Here is a 13,025-nt window from a genome sequence, read left to right on the forward strand (position 1 = left end):
TTTGTCTCACACCAACCAGTTCTCCAACTCTCAGGACACCAGCGGGGTATCCTGCAATTCAGTTCTAACACCAACTCCGCAGAGTTAGCACAGACGCCCCGGGTTAAAGACTCGGTCCCACGAGAGTGCGCCTCTCTTCGGACGCCAGTCTCGACGCCTGGACCTCCCCTGCTTCTGCCTGACTGGCTCTAAAATTGAAGGTTCCCACAAACCCCCTCCTTAGGTTAAATAACTTGCTAGAAGGGCTCACGGAACTCAGCAAGGCACTTTGCTTACTATTACTGGTTTGTTATAAAGAATGCGCCTCAGGAACAGCCAGGTAGAAGAGACGTCCTCCCCAGGTGCCCCGCACCCCTCCCCGCCAGCACCTCCGTGTGCCCACCAACCTGGGTGCTCCCCCAACCTTGTCGTTTAGGGTTTTTATGGAGGGTCCGTTATTTAGGCATGGTTGATTAAATCATTGGCCTTTGGTGATCGAACTTGATCTCTGGAGGCCCGAGGATGGGGTGATAGTGCCAACCTTCTAATCACGTGAGTGATACCCCTGGCAGTCAGCCCCCACCAAGAGTCACCTCATCAGCGTAAACTCGGTATGGCTGGCAGGGGCTTGCTATGAATAGCAAAAGATGCTCCTATCAGCCCTATTAATTCAGGAAATTCCCAGGGTTTTAGAAGCTCTGTGTCAGCAACCAAGACCAAATACATATTTTGTATTACCACAGGGATTTTATGTGTATATGTAGCAAAATCTCCTTAATCAATCCACTATTATTAAAATTTTAATTATTTTAATGTTTTCCAGTTTCTGCCAACTCTTAACAATTGCATCCCCAAAATAGGATTTTGTGCAAAGGTCTGTGGTAGGCACTGGGGAAAGAATAGAATATAAATAAATGAGAAAATCTCTATGCCCTTCAGAAGCTCTTGGTGAAGACCAGAGGACATACGCCCCTAAAAAAATAGGGTGCGAGATTATGCCTGATGTGGGACACTAGCACAATCTAAAGAAAGGCGGGAAGCAAGCAGGACGGCCCAGCCACCATGGAGAAACCACATGTGAGCCGGGGCGGTGGGTGCTCAGTGGCTCCACCGTGTGGGAGCTTGGGAAACAAAACCTCTTCTCCACACTTCCAGTCATCGTCTCTGTGGGGTCTCTGATACAGGCCAGCTGTAATAGGAACAGCCCTGATTGTCAGTCAGAATCACGAAGTCCCCTTGGCCAGGGAGCCTTCCTGGAATGCCCCCCACTGCTTTCTTCCATTTGCCTGTTTCAGCCTCCATGGCCCAACCTTCTCTTGAAACTGGGTGAGACGGGGAATAATTGCTGCCAACTTGAATGGATTCTCCACAACCAGTGTCCCAAATTTGATTGCACAGATAAATTTCTCAGGGCCACTTCCCAATACCGTCTGTGTTTGTAGCCTCAGAGAAAGCGAACTCCTGTGATTATCAGCCTAACAGAATTAATGACTCTAAATCCTCCCAACAAACCCATTCTCAACAGGATCTGGAATGCTTTCCAGGGTGGGACCTCAGGCTCTGGGCTGCATTGGGGTCTTCCCATCCTGCAGCATAGGTAGCTGAGCAGCAGAACCCGTCTTAATAATCTCATGAACGCTGTGGAACACTCTCTCTCTGCCCCACCCCTCCCTTAACTGCTACTTGAGTCCAGGGGTGCAGCCGGCCAACACAACCCTGAACAACCCAGAGTAATTCGCTGCCCGAGCATCCCTGTGGTTTTCCTCGGTCCCGCCTTTCTCACCACCATTGGCTCCTGGCAATGCTCCATGGCCTATCCAAAGGGCACCCCAACAAAACTTTCCCTGACTTCCTCACCTGAGAAGTGATTTCTCCCTCCTCAGAATTCCCACACACGTTACCTGAACCTTTCTGAGGACACCTCGCTTGCAAGTTGAACCAACACCTGTGGAGTTGTCACTCTACACTGGGCACTGGGGCCGTAACTGTGAGTCAGACACAGCCCAGACATCAGAGAGCAGGACGAGGGCAAAGCATGTGTGTGCCCGGGACTGTCACCAAGATGCACAGGGACACGGTGATGATGGCTCTGCCTGGAGAAGGCTTCACAGAGAAAGTGACTGCTGGACTGCCTGGGGGCTGGGGGTCTCCCAGGATCCCCCCACTCCCAAGCTGCCACCACCCTGTGGCTTTCTGGCCCCTTCCCCTGGAGACGGGGCTTCGCTCAAACACGGTCTGTGTGTACTTCCCCTCTCCCTGCCACACACGCCCTCACCCGGAGCAGAGTCGGCACTGCAAGTGTCAACACATGAATAAACAAATGACAAAAAGAAAAAATTGCTTTTTGTCCTCTTCCTCCATCAAATTGGGATTTTTCTAGAGACCCAGGATGGTGTCACCTCCACCTCAGACTGGGGAGAAGGTAGCTCCCCAAGAAGTTGGAGGAGATGAGGACATCAGCCAGCCAGATTCCCATTCACGGTGGACCTGTGGTGAGCTCCGCCCAGGGGCAGCAGTGGGAGGGGCGTGGAGGGTTGGGAGTGGGGATGGTTATGGAAAGCACTTGTTCCAGACATGACTCGGGGAGAGGCTCAAGGCTTCTGCCTGCCCAGCGGGTGCTACAGACAGGCCCCTATTAAAGCCAATTTGCTAAGATTATGTTTTTAGCAAAAACAAATGATCAGTTTTTCTAGATGTCCCAAATATGTTCTAAAATCATGTGTATGCTCTAGGGCTGGGAACAAATTTACTTAGGTGTATGTATAAATAAATTTAAGTGTGTTATTGAAGTAGTTTATATCAGGAATAAGCAAACTATGGCTTTCAAACCAAATCCAACTAGCCACCTGTTTTTGTAGATAAATGTTGCTTGGAGCACAGCCGTAGTAATTCACTTACGGATCTATGTCTGCGTCCGCTTCCGTGCTGCAGCAGCAGAGATTGCCCACCCTGCTCTGGCATTACTGATGTCTCTGTCTGCCTACTCCATTACGTCCTGAGCAGATTCTGCCAAAACCTGCCAAGCAATTATAAGTTTGCCAATTTCCATTTATTTCTTTCAATGTTTGTTTTATATACTTCAAAGTTATATTCTTTGTGTATGTAAAGATTAAGACTACTGCATCTTGGTGACTTGCACACTAACCGGTAAGAAATATCTTTCTTTTGCATTGAATCCCTTTTCTTTGAATCCTTTCTTGTTCATATTAATATGGCTATCCCTGATTCCTTTTGTATTGCTTTTCTTCTGTTCCTTTTCTTTCCTAAACAGGGATCATACGTAACTCAACATGAATCACAGATCTAAATGCAAAACACAAAATTACAAAACTCCTAGAAGATAAAGATGACCTTGGTCTTGGCAATGACTTTTTAGTTGCAACACCAAAGGCACAATGCATAAAAAAAAGAATTGATAGGCTGGACTTCATTAAAATTAAAAATTTCTACTTTGTGAAAGACTCTATCAAGAGAATGAAAAGACAAGACACAGACTGGGAGAAAATATTTGCAAAAGACTTATTAGATAAAAGAGTTATAACCAAAATACACAAAGAATTCTTAAAATTCAACAATAAGAGCACAGACGAACCAATTAAAAAATGAGCCAAAGGCCTTAACAGATACTTCATCAAAGAAGATGTGTAGATGGCAATAAGTGTATCAAAAGATGCTCCCCATCATGGGCCCTCAGGGAAATGCAAAAAACAACAATGAGACAAATATTAGAATGGCCAAAATCCAGAACACTGACAACATCACACCAGGATGTGGAGCAACAGGAATTCTCATCCGTTAATGGTAGGAATGCAAAATAGCACAGCCACTTTGGAAGATAGTTTGACACTTTCTTAAAAGACTAAACATGCTCTTACCATAGGATCCAGCAATCACACTCCTTGATATTTACCTAAAGGCGCTGAAAACTTATATCCACACAAAACCTGCATACAAATGTTTATAGCAGTGTTATTTATCATTGCCAAATCCTGGAAGGAATTACGATGTCCTTTAATACAGCTGTCTCCAACCTTTTTGGCACCAGGGACCGGTCTCATAGAAGACAATTTTTCCATGGACTGGGGGTGGGGGCATGGTGCAAAGGGGAGCAGAGAATTGAGAAGATAGCAGAGGAGAGTGAAGTTAAGAGCTTTTATAAGATAGAAGAAATAATAATATATTTGCATACTTATAGGAAAGACCCACAAAAGAGAAAAAATGATGGTGCTTAAGAAAAGGGGAGAATTTCTGTAGTGAGTGTTTGAGAAAGTAAGAGGGAATGGGATGTGGGGGGGGGTGGGCCTTTGCTAGGAGCATAAAGAGTTGGTGGCAACAGAGGGAAGACAAAAGTATATGGCCCTAGGTAGCTGGGGTCATGGAAACCTGCAAATACTTTCTTATGATTTCATTTGCTTTCTCAACAAAAGATGAGAGTGCACATGAGAAGAGATTTGGTAGTCTGGGAAAAGAGAAAATAATGAAGTAGTCATGGAAAGAAGTGGAAAAGTGACTGGACTAAGAATGTTGTGCAGTTGGTGACCAATCTCAAGTGCTCACTTGAGATTAGGGGTCATGAATTTGAAGTGTGACCAGTCAACAGGTAAGCATAAGTTTCTCCAAACGAGTTCAGCTGCACAAGGGTAGATGCAGAATAGGCAGAGCTGGTTTTAACCCCAGTGTTGGTAATGATCATTCTTGGGTGATAAACCAAAAAAAAAAAAAGAAAAAACAACCAGGCATTATGTACTCTTGATGGAAGTAGAAAACCCCACATATGAAGTAATTTGGTTTAAAACTGAATATGTTTAAGGCTGTAAATCTAACTACTGCCAAATTATAAAGGGAGGAGGGAGAATGAGGAATCTGTTAATTGACACCACAGGGATACAATCAATGAAAATCAGACTGTGGGAAATTCTACAGAATAAATAACCTAGTTTCTTCAATAAGAAAAATAATAATAAAAGACAAAAAAGAAGAAGAAATGGAGGGTGAAGCTATACATTTAAAAAGCCTTAGGAGCCATGTCAACCAATTATAATGTATGCAACTTATTTGATCCCAGGTCAAATAAAATTTGAAAAAACATCCATGACAATTGGAAAAATGTGAACACTGACTGGATATTTGATTATATTAAGGAAATAGTATTAATTTTTTTAGATGTAATAGCAGTATTGTAGTTGTAAGCTTCTTAGGTTGTCTTATATTTTAGAAATACATATTGAAATAGTTGCTGATGAAATCATATGATATCAGGGATTTGCCAAAAATAATTACGGAGGGGAGTGGGTGGTGATATAAATAATATGGATTGACCGTATCAAAGTGGACAATGGCTACATGAGGAGTTATCACACTATTTTCTCTATTCTTGATGTGTTTGAAAAGTTACTTCACAATTTAAAAAAAAATAAAGAGGATGAAATAAAGACACTTTCAGATATACAAAAACTGAGATGGCTTACCACGCCCCCAGACCCTCACTAAAAATACTTAAAAAACAAGTACAATACTGTAAGAAAAAGGAAAATTATCCAAGAAGGAAGATCTGAAATGCAAAAATAATGATTAATAATAAAAAATAGCAAACAAGTGGGTAATTCTAACCAAATATTTGTATAAATCAAAAATTATAATTCCTAATTAGAGGATATAATTTAATAAAACATAGAGTTAAAAGGCTGGAAAAATAATAGCATTAAGGGGGAGGGTCTCTGAATTTAAAACAAATTCTTTACATTGTTCAAGAAAAGAGTAGAAATATTGATTAGCTCTAATATAGCTTGTAGTGTGTGCAAGTTAAAATTTCAAAGGTAACCACAAAAACTGTGTGGGTGTGTGTGTGTGTGTGTGTGTGTGGAAAATAGAATTAAAAAACAACAAAGTAGCTAATGAAGAAAATCAACTGTGTTGCCAACATGCACGACCAAAGAGAAAGAGGAAAACAACACCAGCAACAAGAGTGAAGGACCAGTTTATTGGTTCTCAGGGTCTGCTGAGCCTGGTGGCCAGGCTGGGACTGGGACTGGGTCATCTCTGACCCTCGGAACAGGGTTTCTGGCCATGGGACTGATCGTGTAAATCTACAGCAACTGTCGCAACACTGGAGAGAAACTCAGAAAAATTGATCTTCTCATCATGATTCCTGTCCTCCTTCTTAAAGAACTTTTCTAAGAAATCCGGGCTCTTTTTTTCCTGTAAGGAGAAGATATCAAACAACAGGAAGGTTATAACCTGGAGCTGGACTAGGAGGGGAAGAGCAGATGACAGTGGCTACGAGAAATGAGTATGGGGTGAGGGCGGAGGGTGGCAGGAGTGTGGCGTTGAGACCGCCAGGTGGAAAGGGTGGGGAGCCCTGATGCTGGCCTTTTTACCTGGCTACTCCAGCTCTAATGAGCTCATGCATAGAGATGCAAAAGTCCTAAGGCGGGTTCTGCCTATGCCCTTTGAATGCCCAGTATTCATTCTCCCCTGCCTGACATTCTTTGGATCCCAGTCTCAAAACTACTTCCACTCATCATCACTCCCATCAAAACACACCAATTCCAAATCCCTTCCTTTTCAGATCTCCCTCTGTGGTTTAATCTGTTGAAGTATTTGTGCCAATGAGTTCAGTGTGTGCTAATGGTTTAATGGTAAAGTTAGATATTACAGTGAGTGAGAACTGAAAACTCTCTAGGGTCTAAAACCTAAGGCTGCCTCGTTTCACTTGGCATTATGACTTTATTGTGTTACTTCTGCTCCCAGGGGTACACGACTTGAAATTTCCAGAAGGAGAGGCTGAACCCAAAGAGGTGGGGCTAAGAGAAAATTTTTTCTTGCAGACAGAAGAGGAATTCTTTAAGCCAGGAGACCTTCTCTGGACCCACAAATTGCCATGACTGCTAACTGTCTAGTAACAATTGTTAACATCACTATCCCTCTTTCCACTTTACAAACCATTTTCACATACTTTGCACCATTTAAATGCTCATAACCCTGGGAAGTAGGTGCCTTTGTAACAACATGGTAAGTGGACGGCAGTGGCCGTGCAGGGAACTGTCTTCTAACCCCACCCTGGACTCTGTCTACCACACCCCTTGGGTTCAAGGGGAGGTCATGCAGGAGGCTGAGGAGGTGCGAGATGCTGGTCAGCCTCCCACATCCGCGCCTCTCAGTGAGCGGGAATTCTCAGGTAAGCTGGGGCCAACGGTGCTGCCCGTGCCGGTCCACTCCTGCCCAGCTGTTAGTCCCTACTCACATAGGCCGACAGGAAGCTGGGGAAGTTCTCCTTCATCATCTTCTCCAAGCCGGCTTTGTCCACAGCATCTGAATCTTGGGTATATTTGTGATACAGGTTGACCAAGCCCATCAACATCTTCTCTGCTTCGGTGTTACTCATCTTTGTTTTCCAATGAGCTACAGGTAAGAAAGATGGTCACTGGGCTCTGCTTTCCAACATGTGAGCCTGTGGGGAACAGGGATGAGACAAAAGGGCGAGGCAGGGAATGGCGTGCAGGATGGGGGCTGCAGAGGGGCTGAGAGAGCAAGGCTTAGACAGAGCAGACGTGATCTGGTATTTCTTTGGTCCAGATGAAATGCAGAGAAAGAAATAAAGGTTTGAAGAGAGGGTGGAGGAAGTCCTGGACTTGTGGGCCTATGGTGGGACATGTGGGCAGAGGGAGAAAGGAGGTGGGCTGTGAGGAGCAGAGGTATGAAGTCACAGTATTTGCGAGCCCCTGAATTCGACGCCCTGGGAAAGATGAGAGTCAGCCTATAGATCTGTTAGCACTAAAATCGGAATGAGCCTCTCCGTCAAAATATTGCCAAGAAGAAAAGCACAATAACCCCCGCATTTTCCCAGAGCTCAATGTTCTCAGATATAACATAAAGGACCCCAGTGGTGCCCATCAGTGTGGAGCCACCATCAAGCCAACAGTCACCTGCCGGGGGGAGGCCTTAACCCCGCTTACTCGGTGTGGTCTCCTGGACCTCTGGGCTCATCCGCTTCTGGTGCTCCCAGAGAGGCACTGGGGGGCTGTTTGTATTGTATGTTTGTACTGTCACCTTGCTCCCAACCCCGGGACCCCCCATTCACCATTTTTCTGGACACATCCTGTGGCTGAGCCAGAAGAGCCCCCAGAGCCATGCTGGAGTCGAGGCTGGTTTGGCAAATGTCATCAAGGTCGGGGATGCAAGTGGAGCCTGGAGGGCAAGGGGCCACTTGCTATAGAGACTGGTGAACTGGACTGTCCTTTGCCCAGCTCTAGACAGAGGGAGGCCAGAATAAGGGTGAGTGGGGATTCCAGGGCTGGGACAACGGGGATAGCTCAGGCATGCAGAGATTGCCTCTGGGTCCCCCAGTGCCTCTGAGCGTCTTAAAGAGACCTGAGCCCAGAAATCTGGGAGACACCACACACCACAGATCAAGTAGGATTAAGGGTTGCAGGGGTGGCCCAGGAAATCCTAGACTTGACTCTGTCCCTTGGTTGCGTACGAAGACATTCTCCCCAGAAGTTCTTCTGTGAAGCTCTATGGGTATCATGGAGCCACCAAAATTCAAAACAGAAAGGGGATAAATTACCTCATCCAGCCCCCTCATTGCCCAGAGAGGGTGCTGAGTCCTGCAGGGAGAAAAGGAATAACTGTCCCGGGGCTGCACAGCCCAGGTGGGGACAAGCTGTCACCTGCACCTGGGTGTCCTGACCCCTAGCCCAGGGGCTTGCCCCTGACGAGAGCAGGGAGCAAAGCAGGCCAGGGCACTGTGCCTTCAACCTAGAGGAAGCAGAGAGGAAGACGGGAACTCACCAGACCCTGAGGAAGAGGCACAGAGGACAGATGAGGGATGTGCATCGGGTGAAGGGCAGTCCTTTTTATGGTGCTCAGAGCTGGGCAGGGGCCAGGGCTGGGAGCCTGCGGCCCAGTCCATCAGCTACCCCGACATGACACTGCTCTTGGTGGGGACTCACACCCGAGACTCAGCCCCAGGCTCCGTTGTGCCTGCCCAACCCAGGCTCCATGCACAGTCCTCTTGCCTCTCTAAGTTGTATGGGGCTAGAATGGCAGGTGGAGACAGAGGGAAGGTGAGAGGGCTGCTGTGCCCTGGAAATTAGAGCATTTAGGGATTTGCAGGTGGAATCAGAGCCTCTGATTACGTACCCAATGAGTCATTCAACTCACTTTCATTAATTGTCAATAATTAATAATAAGTGGCTACCATTTGAGACAGGTTACCACATGCCAGGCAGTCTGCTAAGAGCTCTGGATGTGTTGTCTCATTTGGTTCTTAGAAAAATCCTGTGTGATGGGTATTATTATCCCATTTATGGATATGGAACTGAGATGTTAGATAAATTTCCCACAAGTACACCCCTAGTAAATGGCAAAGTCAGGATTTGAACCCAAGTCCTACTGACTCTGAAGCCCAACTTCTAGCACTCTGTGGAAATCTTGAGTCTCTTGTGTCGTCTCTGGGCTGAGCACATGGGATTATGCTGGGGCCTCCCTGCAGAAGGCTGCTGTCCAGGCTGTGCCCAGCAGCGTGGCCAGGGCTCAGACTCAGGCATGGCCCAGGGACCTCATTCTGGCTGCTCCATGGGCTCCAGGCCCCAGGTGGCAGGCGGGGAGCCTCTGTGGTCTCCGGAGCCACACCCCCACTGGCCACAGGCCACTCCAGAAGGGACGGTTGCAGAGGAAGCACTCATGCTGTCTGAGTAAAACCACTTTTACTGGAGACATCTTGCCAGATCCTCCCCAGAGACCCAGGAGGACAACTGGGATTTTTACCTCGTGTTACAGCTGAAAGAACAAGGGCCCAGCAGGCAGAGTGGCCTGGCCGAGTCACACAGCTGGGGATGGGCAGACTCAGGCCCAGCCCAGGGCCCCTGACTCCCAGCAAGCACCCTTGCTCCTTGGCCTCACAGCCCCAGAGGGCTCTGTCTGGAACATGCCAGGAAAATCTTGGTCCGCCCCCCACAGAACCCTCAGGGGCCAGGGACAGGACCTGCAACACTGGGTTTACCATGTGCCTGCTTTGTGCTCCAAATTATCGCCCATGGAGTGAGGGGGCCTGCATTGTTCAGCGGGCACCCAGCCAGGCACCCTGGTGCTCCTCACAGCTGTTCCTCATGCCTGGCTTGGACAGGGCCTGTCCTTGGGGCCCTTCACATTCCCCCTAAACTGTTCCACCTGTTCCTGGGGTCTGTCAGGATCACCAGTGGCCTCCCTGACATTGGGGCTCCCTGGCTCTGCCCTTCTCCCTACTTCCGTGGAGTTTTCCAGTAGGTTTTATAACACGGTATTTTCTGCAAACAAAATTTATGCAAGAGCCAGAGATGTCTAACTGTAAAAGGCAGAGGAGCTTTGGGAAGGGGTAGAAATAGGACCATGGGAGGCAAACCCCAAAGCACCACCAAATCCCTCTGATTAAAGGCACAGGTTCCAGACACAGGTGCCATATGACTTGTTAACTCTGTGTCTCAGTGTCCCCATCAGTAAAAGGCATGACAATGATATCACACACCTCCTAGGTTGTTGTGAAAAGCAAAGAAGTTAATATATGTGAGGCACTTGGGAGAGTGATTGGCAAGTGGTATCTGCTGTGCGTGCTTGCTGTTAGTATTCTGTTTATATTCAGGGAAGTGGCATAATGATGTATTACTTTTACTACCTTTCCCCAGGTGGGGTAGGGCTTCATCCCTAACAGAAAGGGCAGAACCCCCGGCCTATCTCAGAAATGCCAGGTTTCGAATGAGGGGCCAAGATGGCGGACTAGAAGCAGCCTTCGCATGCTGCTGTCACAGACAGGGTAAAAAGTGGCAAGCTCATGCTCACCTTCAGATCGATTGTCTAAGAGAGAGCATTGGAATCTACAGAGAGGAGACAGGAGGCACCCAAAGTGAAGGAGAGGGAAGTGGGGCAACCCCCTCGTCAGGGTCAGAGGGAACTGGGGAAGGCCTGGGGAAGGCGCCTGCACGTGGGGAAGGCACAGAGCAGAGAACCCTGGGGCTCCACACTGCAATCTGAGCTGCGAGCTGCGGGAGGCGCTTCCACCACAACAGGCTGCCGGATTGACACAGGCAGCTGGCTGGAGACTGCGCAGTGGCATCGCTCGGGGATACAGCACAGCAGGGTCCTGCTGATTTTGATCTGTATCCTTTCCCTGTAATAAACCATAACCGTGAGTATTCCTACTTTCGGTGGGTTCTGTGAGTCCTTCCAGCAAATTATCAAAGCTCAGGGAGACCCCTGAACTCGCAGTTGGTGTCAAAAGTCAGGGCAGTCTCGTGGACTGTGCTTCCTCTCCCTCTAAAGCAGCCAACCAGGGTATGGCTTTGTACGTATAACCACAGGAGCCAACAATGGATAGGCATAGCCTGAGACCAGTGGAAAGGCATTTCCCGTGCCCAGTCTCCACACCCGAGCCAGCCCCAGGCCCAGAGCCCATCTAACTGAAAGAGAAACCTGGTCCCAAAGAAAGACCCTATACCACAGAAAACGTACATAAGAGTGGTTTCCCCAGCCTTCATGTAAAGGAACCTGTGACCGTTTACTTCTGCTTGGTCACTTTAGGTGCCTTGCGCCAGCACTCCAGTAGGCAAAAAAAAAAAAAAAAGGCATAACTTCACTGGAGGGGTAATTGGTCCTGATCACCGTGTAGGACTGCTACTACACAATGGAGGCAGGAAGGAATATTTCTGGCACCCAGGTGATCCACCGGGATATCAGTTGTTATTCCCATGTCCGGTTTTACCCATAAATGGGTAAGTACAGCAACCAAGGCCTGATCAGGGCACAGGAACCAGGAGTAAACATCTGTCAGTGTTGAGGGTCTGGTCACCCCACCAGCCAAGCCACCTGACCAGCAGAAGTACTGGCCACTGGCAGAGAAATCCAGAATGGGTGGCAGAGCAGGGAGATGATGAGTATCAGTTGTGACCTCAAAAACAACTGCAGCAGTAAGCACTATGGTAGCCCATTAACTGGCAGTTTCCCCCAGAAACCAGAACCAGCTAGAACTGGAGAAGCTATTCCTGGGTGGAATGAATTTGACATGAGAAGCGACTGACTCTCAGTGGGCACAGGGGTGGCCTGTAGTAAATGCCCCACCCAGATCCCTGTTACCTGGTCCCTCTGCCCACGGCCAGATTCTATCATGGTTGGCTGCTGATAGATCACAACTGCACCCTCTCCTAAGAATGGCCCTTGCTCCAAAGGAGCCTCCCAGCCGGGGAATGACTACAGGGCTATGCTTTCCCCAGGGGTGGTCTGGAGTCAGTGATAAATGATGCTGGGGTCCAAATGGTGCAGGCCTAATTGCCTCAAGGTGGGACAACTCTATGGTTCCATTCATGCTGCAGAACTCCCTATGGAATCGTACTAAAGCTGAGCTCCTGCCTTTGTCATGCTTCTCCCCCTGTCCTATGCTGCTACCTTCACATCCTTTCAAGCTCCACTTGAGAGCACTCCCTCAACAAACCACGTGCACAAGGAGAGACTAGAATTCCTAGTCTCTACTTCTAGGAATTCCGACTGTCACCTTACCCCATATACGCTCTCTTGGTAATATAGAAAGGGTGCGTGTAAGCCGAGTGTCAAATGAGTACGAGAGTCTAATAAGAAAGGAAGATGGTCCTGTGGCAGCATGACATGAGCCTCAAAGACAGGGGAAGGGGACAGAGGTGTGAGGAATAGTGGGGAAATGATCTGAGCACAGCCCTAGTGGGAAAGATGAATGCTGACCCTGCCAGGGCCTGAAGGGTTTAAAGGCATTAAAACTTGGAAGATTAGCAACCCCCTGGGGAGAGGCCACAAGAAGATGGGCATTTTCTGGCAAGGGGCAGCCATTGCATCATTTTTATTTCTGCATCCTCCTTGCCGAGCAGAGTACCAGGCTTAGAGATGAGCAGCACCAACTTTCTCCTCCCTGCCCTTTCACCTGATGTCTGTTTGCACTGATCTCAACGTGCAGACACACGAGCAAGGCCATAGCTGCAGGGGCCAGGCCACTGGTGCCCCTCGACTCATTAAAGTAGTGCAGAGAGCAAGTGCCCATCTGGCCCCTG

The sequence above is a fragment of the Lemur catta genome, chromosome 3 (assembly GCF_020740605.2).
Source record: "Lemur catta isolate mLemCat1 chromosome 3, mLemCat1.pri, whole genome shotgun sequence".
Lineage (NCBI taxonomy): Eukaryota > Metazoa > Chordata > Mammalia > Primates > Lemuridae > Lemur > Lemur catta.